General features: G+C 55.3%; 2 long non-coding RNA genes across 2 annotated transcripts in view; one reads left to right on the top strand and one right to left on the bottom strand.

Annotated features, from left to right (window-relative positions):
* The window catches only part of LOC309449382, a 73,453-nt gene extending 60,781 nt beyond the window's left edge, over positions 1-12,672 (bottom strand). Inside the window, exon 1 of the long non-coding RNA XR_014185951.1 lies at positions 11,206-12,672. This is a non-coding gene — a long non-coding RNA (uncharacterized lncRNA). The remainder of the gene's footprint in view (positions 1-11,205) is intronic.
* On the top strand, positions 9,918-12,058 carry LOC309449383. Its single transcript, XR_014185952.1, has 2 exons — positions 9,918-10,797; positions 11,084-12,058. It is a non-coding gene; the product is annotated as an uncharacterized lncRNA (long non-coding RNA).
* Positions 12,673-17,394: the final 4,722 nt, after the last annotated feature.

The raw sequence follows: 17,394 nt of genomic DNA, 5'->3' as shown, positions 1-17,394 counted from the left end.
GCTCACCGTGGGGCCAGGCCTGGGGCGCGTGGGAAGAGCCGAAGGGCACACGCTGTGAACACCATTGGAACTCAGCGAAGGTCCTTCCTCTGGCTCCAGGCGTCTGTCTCACACCCAGCTCCCCAGGTGAACCGCCGCGGTTTGCTCTTCCCTGCGACAGACGTTACGATCAGAGCCGTTTCCACACCATCGCTGTGTAAGTGTATGGATCCTCTCTCCCCTTTATGAATGTCTTCTGCCTGATCCTGTTCTTTCCATTTCAAAAATGGATTAAAAGGCTCCTTTTAAGAAGCTGGAACGTGTTTCCAAGACTAATGCAGCCCCAGCCAAGTTGTGCTTTCATCAAGGCAGTTCAGTCTTCACCGCAACATCTCTTGGGCTTATTAAATCAGCGTAGTCTCCTGAGGGATATTTTAAATGGGGGTAAAATACCACATTAAGCAGTCCAGGAACTCATTTGATTTAATTTCATTTGTATTTAGTTTCTTTCTTTGTCTCCTCTTCAAAGAAAGAAGAAAGGAAGATTTGGAGGTATTCTAAAGATGCTCCTTTTTTAACCTTTTGGGGAATATAATAATTCAATGAAGCCGTAATCATCTGCCTCTCTTGGCACTCAAAAAAATCCATCCTCTTCTCTTTCTACCTGTTCTCTTCCATTCAGTTCTGACCACACGTTTGTGAGCCGGAGGGGGTCACCGGACCTCAGTGCGGGGGATCCTCTGCAGAGCCTGAACCGCCATCCAGTGCCTGCTCTGAACTCAACGGGGTGGATGGCGCTTATCTACACCTCATGCAGATCAGCCCAAACACTGGCTCCTGGCTGCTTTCCAGCCCAGACGAAAGGTCGGCCCCTCGCACGCCGCACCAGCGCGCGGGTGGACTCCAACACCACTGAACGCACACGCGGCTCTGACAGCTCACGAGCTGCCGGAACTTTGGCTCAGGGCGCAAGATCCAAACCAAGATCGAGCTCAACTGCAAAGCTGTGCCCTGGGCAGGGCCGGTCTGCTCTGAAGGACCAGAGCTTTTTGTTTCTGGGGCCAATGACCAGTTCGTCCTCAATCCCGAGTCTCAATCTCTCTCCCGCTCCCATTCCAGACCTGGGCACAGCTCGCTCTGTGGGCTCCCGTGTCCCCAGGGCTCGGTGGGACTGCCGGGTGGCAGAGCACGCTCCAGGACAAACACATGCATAAGGCATCGGCTTGAGAAGCAGGAAAAAGATATGCTGCTCTAAACCAATGCACTAAATCACCTGCTGCTCTGTGCCTCAGTTTTCCCGGTTTTGCCTATTTAAGCTCTTTGTTTGGCCTCTCTCCTTACGTGTTTGTACAGCGCAAGTACAGAAGGTGCCTGGTTTAGCTTCAAGTGCTGAATGTTTCCACGGAGCGGACAGTGACTGCTCCGTGCCAGCGTTCTCACTGCCAGGACCCCGAGGTTTCTGCGCCCCTGGCACGACCGACCTGTCCCCGCCCGCCGCTCCTGCTGCTCCGCTCAATGACCCTCCCACGCTGCCGTTCACGTGCTGCACTCACATCCTCTGCTGTCACCTTCCAGCCGCCCGGACGCCTGCTCATCTCAAGTGTATTTCAGCCTTATCTCTATCAAAGCAGAAGGGTAGGGGAGTCATCCTCATTCGCGGCTGCTCTTCATCGGCCTGATCCACAGGAGGCTGAAGCCGTCAGCTCGGCTCGGCTCTCCCCGCCGTTTCACTGAGCTGCAGACGAGTCTCTGTCAAGAGCACCGAGGACAAAATGAAACTTTCTTTTTTTCCCAGGGCTGCACGTTAATCTCTCCTCGGCGTGCTCGGAAATGACTGTGTGTCGTGTTTCATTTCAGGCTGTCACTGAGTTCCGCAGGCCCCTTGCAGAGTCCTCCCGCAGCCGCTCCAGAGGGTCCAGATCCCGCGCCCTGGCTGGAGCGCTTTGCTGAAACGGGGCTGGTCTCCAGTTACTCCAGCGTGAACAGGGACTGGGAGTCTCTGGTGCCACAGCGAGGAATTAGTCTGGAATTATCTAGAAGGAGCAGCTGCTGGTGCTGAGCGAAGCTGTGTGGGCTGCGGGACGAGGAAGGACCTGAGAGCACAGAAATGGGGGTGTTCTCCCGGGGGCTCCCCAGCCGCTGCTCCCCAGCGCGTCCCCGACGCCGCAGCCCGAGCTCTGAGCGTCTCCCGCGCCCCGCGCTGCCGGGGCTGCGGGCGCTGGAGCGCGCGGGGCGGCCGGGACACGGCGCTGTCTCCCTCGTCTCCCTCTGCAAACAATCATCTCGGCTGCCTCGCATCTTTTCTCACTGTGGTTCTCTGCGTTCTTCTCTTATTTTCTCCACCTGTAAGCGGGGATTAGGACCATTTATTCCTCCCTTCCCTCTGTACAGGTCCATCCATTCCCTGGCCAAATGGATCATGAGCAATGAATCCCTGAGGGTCTCAGTGTTTTCCTCCTGGACACAGGTGTGTCAGCACCGCGGGCCACAGAAAAGCCGGTTTTATCACAGGGCAGAGCGAGGCTTTGCGTCCTCGTTTTCCAACCCCAGGTTTTCCAGTTTTTACCCAAACCCACAGGGTTCTGCTTATTGTCACCTGGAACATCTGCGGAATTTTCTCCATTGATCAGACCGGAGCTGCAGAAAGCCGCGGCAAACAGCCCCGTCACGGTGACAGCGAGCGCTCACGGCTCCGGCGGCGATGAAAAGAGGTGACAAGAGAGCTGAGTGCACCCACAGCACCCGCAGACACGCACATAACTCTGTAATTACCAGTATCATTGAAATGATAGGTATAAAGACCTAGTTAGCAACGGAGCAGGATCATTAGCATAAAAACTACAAGCACAAAAATGCACCGAAATGACAAATACAAGGAGGCCGAATGAGATTTGCATTAAATTAGTGACTGTGTGCGAGATGCTATTTAAATGGCAGGTGACTAGAAAATTTCTTTCCCTTTTAGTGTGAGAGGCTGAAATGTTCATTTTCATGGTAAACAGTAACTACACATTGATTTCTGGCTTTAAAGCATCTCTGCAAATAGCACTCACAGCAAGTGGGGTTGGAGGCACCGAAACCAGGAGCCACTTGCCCTACGTGTCTCTGAGACTAAGCAGCACAGCTTGAATTTCTTCCATACGCTCGTCAAAAAAACTGCAGGGACATCGATAAGAACCTGAGCAGCCCGTGTCTGGGGAGCTCGGTCAGTTCACATGCGCTTATTGGGAAAGCGATCTGATGAAATACTGCGAACCAGAAACACGTGTGAGGAGGAACATCAGGAGCCCGCGGGGGAGAGGAATGGGATCATGTCTAACAAGCGGTGGATCGAGACTCCTCCAGCAGCTTGCAGGTCCCATTTTTGATAGGGAGCTGATGGCTTTAAATTAAGAGGGAGATTCAGGCTGGCCATGGGGAAGGAATTGCTGCCCTGAGGGTGGTGAGAGCCTGGCCCAGGTACCCAGAGAGGTGGTGGCTGAACCATCCCTGAGACACCCCAGGCCAGGCTGGACGGGGCTCTGAGCACCCTGAGCTGGTGACGATGTCCCTGTCATGGCAGGGGGGCACTGGGGGGCTGGGAAGGTCCTTCAGCACAAACCGTTCCATGATTCTCTGATTCACAGAATTCAGAATTAGAGACTCCATGAAAACCCCGTCTGCCTAGAGGCTAAATTATCTCCAGCAGAAACAAACTTAGCTGTGCAAACAGAAACGATCAGAGCTTCGGAAAGACTGAGTCTAATTGTACAAAACGGTGATTAAGACAATTTCCTCTGGGGATGCGCCGTTTCCTTCCAAAAAAGTGACACTGGGGCAACCTCTAGTGGAGGCTTCGGCAGCGCCGGAGCCCAGCCCAGCAAGACCTGGCCTAGTGCTGTGTGCCAGCCCCGGCCCCGCTCCCGGAGCCCCCGCTCCTCTCTGTAGAAGAGGTGACTCCTCCAGGAGCAGGCGCGGGCGCTGCCCGGGATGCCCCGGGATGCCCCGGCCCCTTCAGCGCCAACACGGCAACACCTGTGCTATGGGCCAAATAAGCATTTTGTCCTGCTGGCCACCAGTCCTCAGCTATTTAAGGGCTTGCTCCTGTTTTTCCAGTGCAGTTTTCAGAGGCATTTTGGGTCAAGTCCAAAGGGAAACTCACTTTGTCTTCAAACAACAAACCCCAGAAAACCCCTCCCAGCCGCTCTGACACGTTTGGGAGGCAGCTCCAGCACCACCATAACACGGGGCTCTGGGCACAGACACGAGCCAGAGCCAGACAAAATGATTACTGCTGGTTCTGTTCCGCTCTGCTTTATGCTAAAAGACTCGAATGATCAATGCTGTGTTAATAAATTTCATTTGGCTCATTTAAGAGATGACTTAGTACAGGAGGGAGTTTGGCCATGACCAGTAATGAATTAATAACTACGCAAGTAGCACATTCCCTTACAGAAATACTTCATACTGGCGTAATTCCTTATTCCAAGGGAAAGGCGGATGCTTTGCGGGACTCAGCTTCTTTTTCCTGGTGTAGGTGCAGCTGTGATTTGGAGACAGGTACGAAGTGTCCGTCTGGCACTCAGGTTCCATGGGGCTCTGCTGCCAGGGCCGAACCTCAGAGCCAGGAGCTCAGATCCCAGCTGGCCCGAGTCCTCCTGCTGTGTTTCCTCGCTAATGACACTGATTTCCCTCGCTTTGCAGCGCGCCGTCCTGAGCCGAGAGCCACAGATGAAGTTTGTCAGCTCTGCTTGGTCGGATCGCAGGAGCTGCTGCCTGGCTGGCGTTTGCATTCCAGCTTCTTTGGCTGCTGGCCCCGAACTCCTCCAAAAAACCAGCCAGCCCTGAGCACGATGCTGCAAATGCAGCTCGGCTGGGCTGGACACGCTGAATGCCCGGATCTCGAGCCATCGCAGGGCTGCCAGGAGGCTCGTGCACGCCGCAGGGATCGTGCTCTTGACCGGGAGGGGGTTACGCTGACCACCCGTGGGAGCGGCTGCCTCAAGCATCTCGTGCCAGCACTCAGCAGCAGGAGCTGCTTTTAAATGAGATTTGTTCTGCAGTAACGAATAGCGGGCAGCACGCAGAAGCAGCCGGGCAGCGCGGGTGAAAAGCGGCAGGAGCAACGTGGCTGCGAAGCCCGAGCGGGGAGATGCTCTGGCTTGGCAGCGGGAGCGGCCGCGTCCCATCGCGCTGGGCGCCCGCGGGGCAGCGTGTCCGTGTCCGCGTGCGCTGGCACCGGCACCGCCGGCGGGCGGCAGAGGGGAGGACACGTCCTCTGCTCCATCAGTGTCTTCTGTGCGGGAGACGAGCTCTGCTGGGTGTTTCCTGCTCTCCAGGAGGACACAGGTCTGCCCAGCACCACGTCTCCAGCCCGGGGATGACACGGGCTCTTTACCCACTTGAAATACATCGGTTTTGCTTTCAGTTATAATGTTTCCTCTAGCACTTAAACAGCAGTTTCCCCGCCGCAGCCCCAGACCATTAATTCTGACGCTGTTGTCAGTGACTAATGAGGATAATTTCTCCCCACTTGCCCCACAACAGCCTCCTCTCCAGTTGCAAACCGCGCTCCTGCCTCCGTACACTCATCTTTCCTCCAGCCTGAGCCTGCCTGGCTCTCGCAGGCCCAATTCTCAGAACCTTTTCATCATTTTTGTGGCTCCCCTACCAATAAGTGCTGCTGTAGCTTCACAATATGCATCAAACTGTAGTAACTCATGGAGGGCAGGAAAGGACCGAGCTGGTTCCTTCGTGCTGCTCGCCCTGGGCCCTGGGCAGCTCTGCTCCGCGGCCGGTGACACCGAGCGGCGCCGAGGGTGGCGGGGACACGCTGTGCAGGTGGAGCAGGCAGAGCTGCAGTGCAGCAAACCCCGCGCACGGGGCTCAGAACACGGGGAGGCAGATCAAGGAGCGGGCGCTCTGCCCTGCGGGTGGCCCTGGGAGCGCCCTCGGGCGGCTCCAGCTGGGACCCAGCCAGGAGCGACAGAGACGCTGCGCCCGCCACCCCACGGTTATTGCCACGGTGGAACTCGCGCTCCCCGAGTATCAGCCTGTGCCTCCAGACAGACAGAGCTCCATGAACGGGGTAACCGCGCCCACAGCACCCAGCACCAGGCGTCCCTCTCTGGTTCACAGCAGCTCCCACCACCGATTCCGTCCCACTGTTGGCCAACTGGACACAAGAGTTCCCCTGCTGAACAACTGGGTTCCCTCCACCTTCAAACACAGGGGTCAGAGCTCCAGCAGAGATTCGTGACTTCAACAAAACTACGATTTTGGAACTCGGAGCAACTGGGATCTTCCCCAAAAGTCCTTTTTGTCCCCAGGTCCCCTCTACAGTGTTAGAGGAAACAAAACAGGGGGCAGGTTTCTGATTAAGATGCACAAACAGTTCTATTCAACAACTGATGCAATAAATGTGCTGAGTAAAATCACTGCCAAAGCTCATTGCGGTGCTTTATGGGGCTGCTTTAAGAGTGCGAAAAGCCGTTTGCTGCATGTTATTAAATGATGAAAAATGCCAAGCTCGCAAACAAACTGTGCAACAAATGTGGCTCAACTGCCTCTAGTGAGAACATGACTGAGTCTCTGTAAGTGAGCTGGCAGAGGGAGGGAAGAGGGGAACTTCGTGCCGCGGCCACGCCGTGCTGCAGCGACTCCGGGGCAACGTGACCCACAGTACCCGCAGAGCTGCCACCCAGCGCCGCCCCGAGCGCACGACGGGTCTAGAGAGCAAGTACCGAGAGCCCTTCGCCCGCCACAGCCGCAGCCCAGGCGCTTCACATCCTACAGCACGTTTCTCTCCGCCGTTTGGCAGCGGACACACGTGAATTTACTGCTCGGGACAATGTCACCTCCCGCGCTGCGCCGGGGCCGTCACAGATCGCTCAGGTGGCTCTTGCGGCCCGGCAGCACGTGCTGGGCATCTGCACCTTTGCTGGGGGCATTTGCACAGAAATCTGAACAACCTTCCACCTTCACTTGGATGGCTTGGGGATGAACATATTATCTTGTCCCTTTGCTATGAAGGGAGTGGACGTTAGGCGGTCCTAGTTCCCCAAGAAGGCCATAAAAGCAGACTTTCAGGATGAGAAATGATTGCACATCCCCCAGGGCGCGCAGAGCAGCCCGGTGCCCGCTGGGGCGATGCTGCGGAGCCGGGCACCATCGCTGCTGGAGCCGGCCCGGTCCCACCCCCGCCCGGCCAGGGCTCGGCTACGGAACCTTGTTCAACGCTGCCCTGAGACTCAGCTGCCGAAGCAGAGGGGCAGTCTGCACCCGCTTCACGGCCTCCCCTGGAACCCGCGGTGCCCACGGCTGATGAGACACAGGCGCACGTCAAACACGTTCCCGTGGGGCAGCGAGGAGTGCGGGAAATGGCGTTTTACCATCAGCGAGCTCCCCGTGCCAGACAGAACACTTACTGAGCATCGCTTGGCATCCCACACTCGTGAAAAGAAATCCCTATTAGCTGAAGAACAACCTTCTGCTAACCGCCAGCTGGGTACGGTGTACCCGTGTTAGTCACCGGGCAGCACCGCTCTCAGTTCAGATCTATATCCACCTTGCTCTTGGGTCACTCAACCGAAACCTGAGCCATATGGATCAGAAGGTGCAAGGGTGTTCTCTGCTTATCTCCTGCTCATGGTCCTGGGCTTGTTTTTGCTGTCCTAGCTAGAATCCTGCATAAAGCACATTTTCTACCAAGAAATGGCTGCGAGCCACGTGCAGTTCGGTATCTCAGATGGGAGCAGCTGCTGTAATTTCTTGGTGCACAAAATGGGCTGTAAATTCAATGTGAATTCAGGTTTACGGGTAAGGCTACTGCTTTAATGTAGCTGGATATGGAGCCCAGAGAGCCCTGGGGTTAACTGAGGTTTCTGGGGTGTCCTCGGGTGTCCAAACGTTCCTCCTGGAGGGTGTCCCTGCGTCCTGCAGGCACCGCCTGCTCTGCGCCGCCTGCCCTGCCCCTCGCTCCCCGTACCCTCGTGTCCACAAGCGCAGATGCAGTCCCAGTTTATGCTCGGATGCGATCCCAGTTTATACTCGGATGCGATCCCAGTTTATACTCAGATGTGATCCCAATTTGTACTCAGATGCAAACCCAAAACTGCCCCCAACAGCTGCTGAACATCAAGGTCAAGTGATTTATGTCCCCACTCACCCTGTCTGTGCACAGGGCAGGACTGAACCCTCTACAGACAAGCCATGAATTTTACATCAAATTACGTTCAAAGACACAAAACCCACCCCAGACTGATTTCCAAAGGCCAGATGAAGCAGTTGCAGTAGATAATCACTACAAAGATTGAGGCCTTGGAGAACGTTGACTCCTGGAGCTCGGCCCAAGGCCCCGGAGCAGCTGTCGGGACCCGGGGTCCCACGGGACACCCTGCTGAGACCACGGAATTTGGCAACTGTCTAAAGCAGGAGCAGATTCCTGCGACTGAGGACGAGCCCGAGGGCCAGCGCAGGAGAAAACGAGCCCTTTGTTACTGGAAAATAAATGAAAAGAGAACAGCCTGGACTATTTTTGTATTTGGAGGGGTTTCACGCACTTCGTGTCCTGAGGCTTTTACAGAAATGGATTATTCCAAGCATTTTGGGAATGGTAATACACCAGCCTATGGAGTCCCGCAGTAAAGACTTAATTTGCCATTAAATGCTGTAGTTGGCTTTACAAATTCCACAGAAAGGCTCTCGCTCAATTCTACAGCTCTCCAGAGAACAACAACTTCATAAAGCATTTTTCATGCGGAGATCTCAGGGCACTTTCATCTCTGAAGAGACGCGCTCGCGATGCCGGCGCCACGTCCGCGCACCGGGCTCCGCGTCCCGCGGGGAGCGGGCGCGAGCGGCCCCGGACCAGGAACGTTCCGGAGACCACGTACTGACCCAAGGCCGAGCTCGGGAACGGCAAAATGTCACAGGGCTCAGCACCAGCACCAGCGGGCAGTGACAGGGAATGCGGAACCCGTGTTGTCTCATTGACCCAAATTGGACAGATCTGCCTGGAAACTCTCAGGAAAAAGCAATATTGCATGGTATTCAGCAAGGACGTGGATTCTGCAAACCTCCAAACCGAACTGTGTACGATGATTACTTAGCAGGGAAAGTAAATGGGTATTTACAGCCACTCAAATCCAAGACGGGATCATCCCTTTCTTCCACAACTTAGAATTAGGAACCTTTTCCCAGAGAGCTGATTTATTAGTTAAAAGGTTTTTTTCCCTCGTGAAAAGTGATGAAAGTGAAACACCGTGCTCACGGCACCTGCTCCTGCATTTCATTTTCCTTCTCAAGAACCGTCACATCATTTATACTACGGGTTAAAACCGAAGCACTCCTAAAAGCAGAAATTGCCAGATGCTGCGTGATTTCTACTTTGTTTTGTGGGAAGTTAAAGTTGAGTTGTTGTTGGTTTTTTGGTTTTGTTTGTTTTTTTCCTTTTTCTGCATAGTGATTTTAAAATGGCCGAACCCTGCAGGGGCAGCGGCCGCGCCGGAGCGGCTGGGAAGCGCTGCTGATGAGCACTGAGAGCCAGACACTCCGCACGGCGGGAACACGACCAGCAAACCTGCCCGTTCGGCCCAGTTCAGTTCTTCTCTGCTGCGCCCCAGCCGCCCACCCACAGCCCCGGGAACAGACCGACCACAGCCCCGGGAACAGACCGACCACAGCCCCAGGAACAGACCGACCACAGCCCCGGGAACAGACCGACCACAGCCCCGGGAACAGACCGACCACAGCCCCGGGAACTGACCGACCACAGCCCCGGGAACAGACCGACCACAGCCCCGGGAACAGACCGACCACAGCCCCGGGAACAGACCGACCACAGCCCCGGGAACAGACCGACCACAGCTCCAGGAACAGACCGACCACAGCTCCGGGAACAGACCGACCACAGCCCCGGGAACTGACCGACCACAGCTCCGGGAACAGACCGACCACAGCCCCGGGAACAGACCGACCACAGCCCCGGGAACAGACCGACCACAGCTCCGGGAACAGACCGACCACAGCCCCGGGAACAGACCGACCACAGCCCCGGGAACTGACCGACCACAGCTCCGGGAACAGACCGACCACAGCTCCGGGAGCTTCTGGAGCCAGGGAGTGAGACAACCCCCCTCCCCTCCCTGGGCCCACTCAAGGACCGCAGGGACACCTGTAGATCCAGCTGAAGCGCTGAGCCCGGCGCAGCGCACGGTACGTGGGTCGTGCACAAGGAGCATTTGCTTTCAGGTCTGGCTGAGACGCGTGTTCAATTGCTGTCCACAATAGCAGCAACGGGCTCACTTCTAAGCCGGGTTCATTGGCTTCCGAACACCTCTGAGATATCGACAGAAACGTCAATATTCTATTCTTAGTTATCCTTTCAGGTGCATGTCGAGAGTGACGCTGGGAGAGCAGGTTTAGAAAGAGGAGCTACCGAGAGCCTGAAAACTCTTCTGCCATTGAAGATTGCTGAAAGTGCTTCAAAGTTTCTGCAGAAGAGAAACCATTTATTTTCCAGCCGCAACACCGGCGTGAGAAACCCAGCAGTAAGTGGCTCCAAAACACAAAGGGCTTGTCTTGCTCAGGCCTGCTCAAAAGAGCACTTAAGGCAGGAGCCGGTGGGTGGCTGAAAGCTTATCGAGTAACTGCAACACAAGGCGTATCTGACAACACTCACGGCCCAGAGCCGCTGTCCTGCACAGCCAACCCGGCCCTTCTCCTCTTGTCCCCAAAAGTCCTCGGCTTTCTCACCCTCGCAGAGTCACCCACGGCACAACTCTGAGGAGTCTCATTAACACTCCGAATTTCACACGCCAACCCCCTGGACACTTCCAGGTTCGTATTTCTCATTATTTCTCCTTTTATTTCTAAAGTGCTTTGAGCAAGAGAAAACAGGTTATCGCCTGGAACCCCAAAGCCCGGGCCCGCAGCCCCGTCCAGCGCCACAGAGGTCGATCACATTACAGACTCCCACATTTAACGTGCACGCTCAGGAACAGACGCAGGCAGGGCGCCAGGACTTCTGTCTCTGCAGAAAAGTCTCTGGGCGGTACCTGTGTATTTTCCACCCATCATTTGCCACAGGCTCACAATGTTGTTTTCCGTCTCGCGTAATTTTTAGGGAGCTAATGGACAGATGGAGGCAGGATGATAACGTCAGTTTTTGCTACCGGACAATGAAATACTTTTCTCTCGAGCGCAATCGCAGCACAAACGGTAGAAGGAGAAAGACTATGAACTTACTGCTTCCATATGCTCCGCCGAGTGACCAGCTGGGCTGCGGCAGGAGGTCACCCGCGGCTGCGCTTCGGAAGCATCGACGCCTCTGTCATTGGCTTCTGTGCTGGCGGCAGCTCCAGAGCCGTCAGAACCGCAGAGCAGTTTGGGTTGGACGGGATCTCCGGAGCCCGCCCAGCCCGGCCCCCGCAATGAGCGGGGACGGCTCCAGCAGCAGGAACAACAACGGGCTTGTTCTGGAGACATAACAAAGCATAATGATGGTGTTCCGGAATAAAAGGACGGAACTAAAGGACGGGAAGGTTTGAACCCCCGGTTCCTGCTCGGCTGGCGCTGCGGTGGGAGCGGGAGCCCGAGCAGAGCTCGGCACACCGACCTCGCACCCCAGGAGACGGGTCTTTACCATCTGGTTTGACCTGATGGAGTCAAAATCACTCTTTCTGACACACGATGCAGCAGCCTCGGATCGGAAAGCAGTTCCCGGAAAAGTGGGGAGTTTGGCTGGTGCTGCTCGGTGCCGTGCGCTCACCAGAGCGCTCACACCAGAGCGGTGATGCCACCGCGCACACGGCCCGCGAGACCCGCGCTGGAACGGAGCAGCAGCTATTTATCCAAGTGCCTCTGTGGAAAGCGGGATGTATTTGTAAGAGCACAGATGTTTCTTTGTATTTTGCTCAAGTATTTTCTCCTCCTGAAAGGCACTTACTCTGGGCCAGTTAACAAGACAGATTAATTCGTGTGGATCCTGCAGCAGAGCAGGGCTGTCAGCGCTGGGGAGACAGCTTTGATTGTATTATTCCCTATTGTCAACACATGCACTTTATAATAGATTTATGGCTAATAAAATCTTTTAGTTGTAGAGGGTCCTTGAGTTTCCATTTTGAACCTTTGGCCCTTGCTCAAATCACCAGCAGATGCAAGCATTAATAAAACCAAACAGCACATGGATACTAAAGAGGCATATGGCTGGGTACTCAATAAAGGCAGTAAAACACAGGAGAGGGATCTTTACAATCTGGTTTGACCTAATGGAATCATTCTTTCAATAATAAAATCACTCTTCACTGACACACGATACAGCAGCCTCGGATCGGCAAAGCAATTCCCAGAAAATTCCGGAGTTCAGGTTGGTGCTGCTCAGCGACACGTTTCCATTAGAAAATCTGAGGTGAATTCACAAACACGGACTGATGAGGAGAAAACCGAACTGAGGCTAAGGAAGCAAACAGGTGTAAATAAAGACCAGGCCTTGCACAAGGCTTCCTCTGGAACGGCCCCTTCCCAGCGCGGCTCTGCCCGCGGGGCCTCAGGGACCCCTCAACCTGCCCTCAGTTCCAGCCACCGATGCTTCAAACCACAGACCCTGGGTGCCACCCAACCTCCTGCTGCGCTCTGCTGACCTGTCCTCACCTACCGTGTTACCAATAAGCTGTGATACCAGCAGGCAAAGCAACGAAAAAGCTCCTTAAGTGACTGTACTGAGAAATCCAGGCACTTTCCGCCAGTGCCAGGTGTGCAGCACACGGGGAGCGATGAGTCCAGGACAGAACAGCAGCTCTGGTCACAGGGACACAACAGCAGCTCTGGTCACAGGGATGGAACAGCAGCTCTGGTCACAGGAACAGAACAGCAGCTCTGGTCACAGGGACACAACAGCAGCTCTGGTCACAGGGATGGAACAGCAGCTCTGGTCACAGGAACACAACAGCAGCTCTGGTCACAGGGACGGAACAGCAGCTCTGGTCACAGGAACAGAACAGCAGCTCTGGTCACAGGAACAGAACAGCAGCTCTGGTCACAGGAACAGAACAGCAGCTCTGGTCACAGGAACACAACAGCAGCTCTGGTCACAGGGATGGAACAGCAGCTCTGGTCACAGGGACACAACAGCAGCTCTGGTCACAGGGACAGAACAGCAGCTCTGGTCACAGGGACAGAACAGCAGCTCTGGTCACAGGGATGGAACAGCAGCTCTGGTCACAGGAACAGAACAGCAGCTCTGGTCACAGGAACACAACAGCAGCTCTGGTCACAGGAACAGAACAGCAGCTCTGGTCACAGGAACACAACAGCAGCTCTGGTCACAGGAACACAACAGCAGCTCTGGTCACAGGAACAGAACAGCAGCTCTGGTCACAGGAACACAACAGCAGCTCTGGTCACAGGAACAGAACAGCAGCTCTGGTCACAGGAACACAACAGCAGCTCTGGTCACAGGAACACAACAGCAGCTCTGGTCACAGGAACAGAACAGCAGCTCTGGTCACAGGAACAGAACAGCAGCTCTGGTCACAGGAACAGAACAGCAGCTCTGGTCACAGGAACAGAACAGCAGCTCTGGTCACAGGAACACAACAGCAGCTCTGGTCACAGGAACACAACAGCAGCTCTGGTCACAGGGATGGAACAGCAGCTCTGGTCACAGGGACACAACAGCAGCTCTGGTCACAGGGACAGAACAGCAGCTCTGGTCACAGGGACACAACAGCAGCTCTGGTCACAGGAACAGAACAGCAGCTCTGGTCACAGGGACAGAACAGCAGCTCTGGTCACAGGAACACAACAGCAGCTCTGGTCACAGGAACACAACAGCAGCTCTGGTCACAGGGACAGAACAGCAGCTCTGGTCACAGGAACAGAACAGCAGCTCTGGTCACAGGGACAGAACAGCAGCTCTGGTCACAGGGACACAACAGCAGCTCTGGTCACAGGGACACAACAGCAGCTCTGGTCACAGGAACAGAACAGCAGCTCTGGTCACAGGGACAGAACAGCAGCTCTGGTCACAGGAACAGAACAGCAGCTCTGGTCACAGGAACACAACAGCAGCTCTGGTCACAGGAACACAACAGCAGCTCTGGTCACAGGAACAGAACAGCAGCTCTGGTCACAGGGACACAACAGCAGCTCTGGTCACAGGAACACAACAGCAGCTCTGGTCACAGGGACGGAACAGCAGCTCTGGTCACAGGGATGGAACAGCAGCTCTGGTCACAGGGACAGAACAGCAGCTCTGGTCACAGGGACACAACAGCAGCTCTGGTCACAGGGACACAACAGCAGCTCTGGTCACAGGAACAGAACAGCAGCTCTGGTCACAGGGACAGAACAGCAGCTCTGGTCACAGGAACACAACAGCAGCTCTGGTCACAGGAACACAACAGCAGCTCTGGTCACAGGGACAGAACAGCAGCTCTGGTCACAGGAACAGAACAGCAGCTCTGGTCACCAGCGCCTGGACGGGCTGCAGGGTGGAATCCCCTGTGCCCATGGCCAGCAAACCACGGCATCTACAGCCGGGCGCAGGCTGGGGTCACATCCAGCTGGACACGATTCACACCTGGTCTGGACTCACACCCAGACCTTGCAAAGCAGAACCGTGTGCGCGGAGCAGCGCGGAGCAGCGCCGGCTGCAGAGCACGCTCACCTGCTGCACAGGGGCTGCGGAAACCATGGCCCTGCGCGCCTGGGACTCGCTCAGCACACAAACAGCACTGCCGCAGATGTGAGCAGGTGTCGGCGTGAGCTTTGCTCCGTTATTCACTTTGGGTTTGATGCTGCTCTCAGCAGCATCGACGTGGAGACCCACGGGACAGGCATCCACAGCGCAGTGCCGGGAGCAAACAGCTCCCAAAGCGCAGCCTGTTCTGTGTGTCTGTATGGGCGGGAGAGGAGCTCACGCGCGACTGGCGGGACGAGCCGGAGCACGTGCGGTGGCTCCAGAGCAGGGGCTGCCCTGCACATCCGCTGTACTGCTGGAGAGCTGTGTTGCTAATTAAATCCTTCTCCTGATTATTTATAGCCCTCTATTTACTGGCTCATTGATTTTAGAGGCCATGTTAGTTTTCTTTTTTACACGTCTCTCTGAATGCCTAGATTATAACTTATTACACAAAGAACAAGCGAATTGGTGTCAGAGTGATCTATTACACAGATGGTTTGCGAGCAAAGGGCCTCTGTCTTTGGCATACGGAGAAGACAAGGAAAGACGCTGAGCCCAGTTCACTTGGTGCAATACAAGGTTGTCACCCCTGCTGGGGCTGTTTCGGAGCTCTGGGACGTTGGCTCCATGCAGGTTCTCCTGGTGCTGCCCGAGGGGCGCAGAGGAGACGACTGGGGACGCGGGAACAGAAGCTGCCTGTGCAAACACAAGAGGCGTGGATGGTAAAGAGGTCTTTATGACTCCAGACACAGACAAATCCCCTGTGCCATTGGGAGGCTGCAGAGCTGACACTTTTTACTGCTGTTCTGGGGAATTCTTCAAGTGCTGAGTTGCCCACTGCTATGTCAACTTGCACCTGACCTTTAAAGTTACCCTATTCGCAAGAAAAGAAAACAGGTTCTTTCCCTCTGTTCCCCAATTGTTTTGTACTTAAAGGAAATAAACCTTTGTTTCAATAATCATAAACACCAAAGGTTCCCCAGAGGGCTGTTTGAGACTCCGAGCTAGTTAAAAAGCACATTTGCATGAATTAAAGAGCAACAACAAGTCACCAGTGATCTAAGCTTCTTTCTAGTGCTTAACCAGTGGCTGTAGGTGGGGAAAAGCACGACAGATCGGCAGGAGGCAACAAAGACGAGAACTGGGGTGTTTGTTCTGATTTACAGCGCGTTTCCCCAGCAGCAGCCAGGAACAGCAGCCGTCCCTCGAGCGCCGCGCGGGCCGCTGCGCTGCGGCTGCAACAGGGCACAGAGGACAACGAGCCTCTCTGCAACGGCTCAGGCTCCTGTCTCGCACACGACAGCGCTGGGATGAAGTGGGGAATGAAGGGGTTCTCATGCTGGTTACTCAGAGCTGCTGCAGCACAGCGGCGCCGCGGCTGCGGTGCCACCGTCCCTGGCGTGGCGCAGGAGCTCTGCCCGGGCCCTGGAGCCCCAGCCTGCTGGAGCCTCCCTGGATCACCTGGCGGCAATGAAACCACAAAGTGTGCCCATCCATGGCTTTTCAATAACCCGACACACACAACACACAGAGAATACAGTTTGCTCACTGCTGCATTTTACCAGTGCTTCTTTTGTTCGCATCAGACCTTATTTATGGATGTTTGACCTCAACAAGTGTGTACATAGAATCATTTTGGTTGGAAAAGAGGCTTAAGACCATTAAGTCCAGCCATTAACCCAACGCTGCCAAGTGGGGATTAACTCCTACAAGGACTGACCAAAGTCATAAAGCCCGCCACACAAAACGGACATGAATTCATGTCCTCTGTACCTGGAACTAGAAACCCAGGCCTTTCCTTAGATTATCACATTCAGAGAAGTCAACATCCTCTGAATCATCCAAAAGAATCCACTAGAAAGGGTCTAACATGTAAAGACCCTTTTTAATGAGAAAAGCTCTCATTAAATGCATTCGTATAGCTGCGATATGCAAAACATAACAGGAAGATTGGAAAAGGTGATGCACAGTTTAAGATCAGATACCAAACCCGAGGTGCCGCGTGGCTCAGATCTTCTTGGGTTTAAAGTGTCGTGCGAGAACGAAACTTCACAAAAACTTCTGTTCAAGTCTGTGAAGCCCGTGTGGGTTTGATCAATTATTCAACCGCAGCCTCAAGTCCCTGTTAATCTATATGAGACACAGAAGTGAGTTAGAGCAGAGCTGGGCTGCGCGAGCAGTGCAGTGCAAGGTGCGTTACCGCCGCCTCCAGTGGAGGGGAACACGAGCCGTTTGCGGGGGAACACGAGCCGTTTGCGGGGGAACACGAGCCGTTTGCGGGGCACACGAGCCGTTTGAGGGGCACACAAGCCATTTGCGGGGGCACACGAGCCGTTTGCGGGGCACACGAGCTGTTTGCAGGGGCACACGAGCCATTTGCGGGGGCACACGAGCCGTTTGCGGGGCACACGAGCTGTTTGCGGGGCTGTCCTGGCGCGGCTGGCCCGGATGGGATGGGGCTGTTGGCCCGGACGGGATGGGGCTGTTGGCCCGGATGGACGGGGCTGTTGGCCCGGACGGGATGGGGCTGTTGGCCCGGACGGGATGGGGCTGTTGGCCCGGATGGACGGGGCTGTTGGCCCGGACGGGATGGGGCTGTTGGCCCGGATGGGATGGGGCTGTTGGCCCGGACGGGATGGGGCTGTTGGCCCGGATGGACGGGGCTGTTGGCCCGGATGGGATGGGGCTGTTGGCCCGGATGGACGGGGCTGTTGGCCCGGATGGGATGGGGCTGTTGGCCCGGATGGACGGGG

Source organism: Streptopelia decaocto (genome assembly GCF_964273445.1).
Source record: "Streptopelia decaocto genome assembly, chromosome: 23".
NCBI classification, from domain to species: Eukaryota; Metazoa; Chordata; class Aves; order Columbiformes; family Columbidae; genus Streptopelia; species Streptopelia decaocto.
Note: the sequence above shows the minus strand (reverse complement) of the source record. Positions and strands in the feature narration are given on the sequence as shown.